This window comes from Quercus lobata, chromosome 5 (genome assembly GCF_001633185.2).
Source record: "Quercus lobata isolate SW786 chromosome 5, ValleyOak3.0 Primary Assembly, whole genome shotgun sequence".
Lineage (NCBI taxonomy): Eukaryota > Viridiplantae > Streptophyta > Magnoliopsida > Fagales > Fagaceae > Quercus > Quercus lobata.
The window spans coordinates 41,025,587-41,031,586 of record NC_044908.1 but is presented as its reverse complement, the minus strand read 5'-3'; positions in this window follow the sequence as shown (position 1 = coordinate 41,031,586).

Here is a 6,000-nt window from a genome sequence, read left to right as displayed (position 1 = left end):
CACTCTCGTAAGTACTCGTCCCAGTCTTTTCTTGATCCTACTATCATAACACTATGGCTAGTTCCCGTTTGGGCATAGGCTAGCTACCATGCAATCACTCCTTTGCACGACCTCTCTTTCGATCAATATAATGCCACGGTCGACTAAACTCTGAACTCGTGGCTTGAGCACTCTACAATTGAATAGGGCATGCCTGTCCCCACTGTCACAGAATGAGCAGATTTCCTAGTCAAATCCTAGGGCTCTTATGTTCTCTAGAACAATGTGGCTTTCTTGGGCTAGAGCCCACAACATGGCTTTCCATAGGGACAAGAGGGATGGGAAATTTGGACTCTTCTCTTCCACTGTAGAGATAGCGTTCTCATTCTCTTCTGTATGAGGTAGCAAGGGATTGGTGATGACATTTGGCTCAGCCATGTTGTCAAACTGTATCATCTTGTTATTGATGAGATCTTGGATTCGATATCTCAACTGCACACACTCTTCCAAGGTGTGCCCTTTGGCCCCAAAATGGTGCTCACATTTCTTAGATAAATCAAAACTAAGTGGAGGAGGACCGTCTCTAGGTTTCACAAATAGTGGAGTCACGAGCTTCTTCTCCAACAAATAGGCATAAAGCTTTACCATGGGCATGGGTAACAGAGAGAATTTCTATGGTTCCCTCTTAGGATACCGAGGTTGATCAAGCGTTCCCCTCTAATTGAATGCTCGATGAGGTACCTAGGCTGGCTGAACCTGTTGTTGATAGGGCCGAGCAATCGGGGCTATATAAGCAGAAGTAACACCCCTTAGTCCTGCAGGCGCTTTGTCGATCATGTGAACATCGACTTCTTTTCCTTTACGGCTAGTTGCCTTTTTCACCTCTTGTTCTATCATGGAATTCAAAGCCTCAGGATCGACTATTTTCTTGCTCCTAATACCCTCATCAATATGCTCCCAATAGGAATCAAGCTTGCGAAGTGAGTAACTTGGGCACTGATCATCTTCTCATAGTAGGGAGGCTTAAGGTTATCAATGAACCACTTGATCATTTCATCTTCCATCATGGGAGGAAGTACTTGCGTGGCCAACTCGTGCCACTTTTGGACATATTTACAGAAAGATTCCCCACATTTCTTTTTTGTCCTTTGAAGAATTGTGCGGTCAGGAGCTATCTCAATATTGAACTGGTAATACTCCAAAAAAGCATTGGCCATCTCTCTCCAGCTGAAGGTCTTTTCCAATCTCACATACCATGTGGTCGCAAAGCCAGTCAAGCTATCAAGGAAAATTTGGCAAAGAAAAGGATGATTGTCTCCATAGGGTGCTACCTTCCTACAGAACATGCGCAAATGGGTGCAAGGATCTCTAGTGTCATCATACTTGACAAACTCAAGTGACTTGAATGTGGGAGGGAAATTGGTCAGGCTGTCCAAATCGACACTCCCTCGGGCACCGGAGCCCTCTGTGATACATATCTTCTCAGTCAGGGTTTCCACTTGACTTTTTACTTGACCATAACCAAACTCTAAGGTCTTATCCTTAGGAGAATTCAATTCCTAGTCACCCCCTTTTGGGACAAATGGTAGTTCAGTTTGGCCTTGATTTGGTTCTGGTGGAGGCCAGGCCTCATTTTCAAACTGGGGTGCAGGGCCTTCCGGAGTGGGACTAGACAAATCTCGGCCTTCTCTTATAACCAGTTATTGCATCAAGCACATCATTTTGATGTCTGCTATTTCAGAAGAGCAATCTTATGAGTATTTTCCTCAATGGGGGAAGGACCACTAGTAGACATCTCTTTAGCACGAGACCTAGTGATGATAGGATCACGATGTGACGGTAACTTGGACTATTTCCTCTAAGCAATCTTTTCTCTTTATAAACTTGGAAAGGAAAAGAATGGGATGGGAAAGAAATGGGGTAAATTTGAAAATTTGACAATGTGGAAACACAAAACAAACACGAAGTTAGCTTAGGTTCTTGCTCATTTAAAATGCACCTACATTTTCAAATATTGGCTTGGACCCTTGAGTGGGTTTTTATCATGGGGAGTTTCTATAGTGATGTAGAATTAATGTACAAGCTTTGCAAGTAACCGGAACTTTCATATCATGCTTGAAATTACAGGATGGACCCTTTTCATGATTACAAAGAAAACAATACGTTTACAAAACTTTGGCTTTTTACAGTGCCCCTAAAACATGGGCTATATACAATGGCTCCAACAATGGGCCTTTTACAATTCAAGGAAATTCAAGGACTTTGGGATAAGCCTCTTATATGTGAGATCTTCTTTTCTTTTCATCCCAATATCTTAGGGCATCCCATAGCTTTTAGGTCATCCTTCCAAATTTTTTACATTTTTTATTTGTCCTTATAGAATTAGGTGAACACAAGGTATATGGTTGAACAAACAAGAGGTATCAAAGGTACCCTCTTTTGATAGGATCTAGGATCTCTCTAAGTGTGGGTAAGCTCCTTAAAGCTAAAGGGATAAATCAATAGGTCACTCACAACTAGATGGGCTATGATTCCAACTTTAGTCCTAAATGGACCATAATGAATTGGTGGCAAACCGTTAATGTACTTAAAGCCCATTATAGGTGATGGCATGGACTGTGAGTTGGTGGAATGAATTTCGAAATATTTTGGCCCAAATGGAGCCTCCAACATCCCACTCATCACCAACCATGGCAAGGGACAAAAGAACCAAGTAAAAGTGTGTGCAAACAATATTAAGCAAGCCTTTATTTGGATTAAGAAAAGGAACACATTGGAAACAAACTCTCTATTCCCAACGAAATCGCCACTTTGGGTGCAAGTGCCTGCAACGTGGCTTCATCCTTGCGGTTGGGTGAGTACACCTTGGCCTAGGGTGGACCATGGTAAAGGGTGTAAATTCAATCGTCAGCTAGTTTAGGTCTAGGAACCATAAATATAGCGTCCTTCGTGGAAGGACTAATCTTTTACCAAAGCACGTGTCTGGAGTTTAGGTATAGGGATGGGAAGGTGTTAGGCACCCAACCCTATCAGACCCGTTAGTTAGCTTCCACTCATTGTGTTCCAAATCTTAATCTTATCAAAGGCAGGTTTAATATGTTATTCTAACCAACACACACTAGCATGCATCTAAGACACACAACATGGTATAATCATCCCAAACCTAATTATTCATATATCATGGCATTTAAACACAAAACTCCTAAGGTAGAAACATCGCATGGCAGGATCAAGCAAACATGTTAAAACATCTAAACATCACAGTCATGGCATTCAACCAAACAAGTTCATGTCATTTAGACATATCAAGCTCATATTCCAACCAATGCATGTGCATGTGAGTGCATGACTTACCTCACTTACCTCATTGCATCACAACACCTATACATTAATGCATGTTCATATTCATATGCATGTTTATGGTATTCAAACAAATCAAAAACCTAAGAGACATAAAAGATATAAAACAAAAATAAAATAAAACAAAGAAATAGAGACTCAAGGACAAATAAAAACAAGTTAAACAAGGCTAAAACGTGTGAATAAAACAAATGACACAAAATATAGAAAATGAATTATAGGGTTTCTGGGCTTGAGTATGTGTGCACATACATAGGGCATGCATGTACATCCTAACTGCATGCATACGCATATACACCCGAAACCCTAACCCAAAAACTTAGAGCAGAAAAACTCAAAAAACAGAAAATCTAACAACCTAACATGCTCAGAACATAAACACAAAGTAAACCTAGACTAAACAAACATATTAAAGCAAATAAAACACATATAAAAACACAAAATCAAAAGAAAAGTGAAAAGCCAAAGTTAGAAACTTTACCTCAATACTAAAACTCTCTAGAGCTTGATTTTGACCATTCCCCTCAGTCAATCTACTCACAACCAATTCAAAAGTGAGTTAGTAAACTTAGAACTCAAGATCAAGACCAGAAAATGTCTCAATCAAATAAAACTTGGTTTAAGGATGTTTTGTGAAAAACTCTCTTTGATTCACTATTTTCTAGTGAATCTTATGTGTTTTACCACCAGAATCCGTCCTCTTTGAAAATGTACCATTTATGGTTTTATATAGTTGAAAAATATAAGTTTGGGGTGACTCTCAAACGATGTGAGATTCATTCCAAACCGAGTATAAATGAAGAAAACTTGTCTTACATAATTTCATGAACCCTAGCATGCGCACGCATTCATGTGTATGTGTACACATGCATGAAACATGCGTGCGCATACGCGTGTATGCGCACGCATGTCCTAGGGTTTCCGTGGTCTTTATTTTCCAAAAATAGTTTATTTGGTCCAAAAATAAGTTATATTTTCCATAAATACTTTCCTCAAGTCAATTTTCATCTAATCGGGCTCTAAACCAACCTTAGGCTTTAGAATTCTTACATCATTGAAGAACGGGAGCCTGAGTTATAAGGGGTACAAAATGCGATGTCTACAAGGGTACTCTACATCATGTCGTGTATTTCTCTCCTGGTCCTCTTACATTATCAACCTTCTCTAATGCTGACTGGGTTGGTGACCCCTTTGATCGAAAATCCACTACTAGCTATATGGTATTCTTGGGTTCAAATTCTATTTCGTGGTCCTCCAAGAAATAATCCATAGTTTCTTGCTCATCAACGGAGGCCAAATATTGGTCCTTGGCAACCACAGCTACTGAACTCACTTGGTTATGCTCTTTACTACGAGAACTTCGTCTTTGTCTTCCTCATCTTCTAATTCTTTGGTATGACAATGTGTCTGCCATTGCTCTTACTTCGAACCCTACTTTTAATGCATGTATGAAGCACATTAAGGTTGATTATCATTTTGCTCGTGATAAAGTTCTTCGGAAAACACTTCGTGTTAAATTTGTCTCTGGCAAGGATAATTTGGCTGATATTTTCACCAAACCCCTCGCTGCTCCAGCCTTTCAATCTCTTCATTCCAAACTCCTGGCGTCTACTACCCCTGTCATTTGAGGGGGATGATAAAGAAGAGGATCAATTGAAGAAGAAGGCTCAAACAATAGTGTTGTAGCACACGTGTGGTCACTAATGGAAACGGCACTGTATTGAGTCTGGAGTATCATAAAACACTCATGTTAACGATAGTTTCCCATCAGTTAAGCTTTCCAAAAGTCTGTTACAGAGTCCAAAATGAACGGGAATTTCTGTTAGAAGTTTGTTAGAAGATATTTATCATTGATCCAAGATATTTCTTGTAATTAGACTCTATATATATATATATATATGGTTCTTGTATACACAGCTGATTGTTAAGCAAAGCAGTTGAACACAGAATCATTCTCTCTCAAAGTTCTTCTTCTTCCTCTCTCTCTCTCTCTTCTCTCTTCGTTTGCTTCTATCACTTTCACTTTCAATTTCATCTTCTTGCTTTAGCTTTGCTTCATTCAATCTGTGAATCTGTATTCTTAGATATTACAGATTTCTTCACAAATCCCACATCCACATGCGTGCTCACATGCATGTCCAATATATGCCCACCAGTCTCTGAAGTCTTACCACATTCATCACAAAAATTGTCAGCCACAATATATGTCTTTTGTATAAATTATCCTTTGAGGGAAAAATACCTTTATATTACAAGCTTTCCAAGCAAAGTTTTAGATTTTATTTTGTACCTACAAGTCCCATACCAGATTCCACAAACTCCCCATAACTGCGCCATTTGAGCTTTCCACTTACTTCCACTACTTTCTTCCTCCATAGCCAATTTGTAAACACTTCGAATAGAGAACTGTCCATTTGAACTAGTAGCCCAAATCAGCCTATCTTTCTCAGTCTTTGGCTTAGAGGGATATTTAGACTACTGTCCGCTTCATGAGACAATAAAGTAGGTCATCATCAACAGCAACATGTTTTGACTCAACAAAATGCCAGTACAGTATCTTCTCCTCTTATCATTATTATTTGCTTCGTCTCCTCTTAGTTTCCAACAACTTAAGTCACCGCCACTGGCTATAAGGCCTACAACTAAGTTGCAAATTGCATG